Source organism: Aulonocara stuartgranti (assembly GCF_965226115.1).
Source record: "Aulonocara stuartgranti genome assembly, chromosome: 9".
NCBI classification, from domain to species: domain Eukaryota; kingdom Metazoa; phylum Chordata; class Actinopteri; order Cichliformes; family Cichlidae; genus Aulonocara; species Aulonocara stuartgranti.
In genome coordinates this window covers 14,896,951-14,897,691 of record NC_138960.1, presented here as the reverse complement: position 1 = coordinate 14,897,691, position 741 = coordinate 14,896,951, and positions in this window count along the sequence as shown.

Below are 741 nucleotides of genomic sequence, written 5' to 3'. Positions count from 1 at the left end.
ATATCGGATGCGCCTCCTACTGACTCCCTCCTCCTCTCCTGGCACAGGCTCAGCTTTCAAACTTGAATATCCTGTACATGGCAACCCAGTACACGGTACAGACACCGAGAGGCGTTTACAGGATTATTTAAGATGAAGGCGGTTGTCTGCAGAGCAGAATAGTGATTTTAGAATAAATACATTTTCAAATCAATTTCTAAAGAGTTTAAGAATTTAAATATATACCGTCAATTTAAAAATGGCCTCTTTTAATCTCCTGTACAGTGTAAGTCTGTAGAATGAACAATAAATTGGATCAGGTTCACTGATACAGCCTCACGTCAGTTACAGTATAAAGCTGATTTATTTCACACCCCTAAAGGACCTTTGACAAAAGAAACTGAAAAAGAAAATGAAACTGAGCCAATGAAAAAAAGTCATGTGGTTTAAACAAAATGTGATTACTTATTATGATCTTCATTGCCTCATCCTGAACGCGTCTTTTGTCTTGTATTTGTATGAAGGAGCTTAATCTGCTGATGGAGTTCAAGGAGTCATCAAGTCATCAGAGTAAGAGCAAAATTAATGAATGACGTTGGATGTAATATATATACTTCTAGAAGATTGTGCTAAAATGAACGTGACTTTGCACAGTAGCTTCTTTTTCGATTGGTCAAGAAACTTGAGAAACATTAAATATATAAAACAAAGGTTTTTATGAGCTGACACATTTCTTTTAAGTCAAATAAAATAAAACTATAC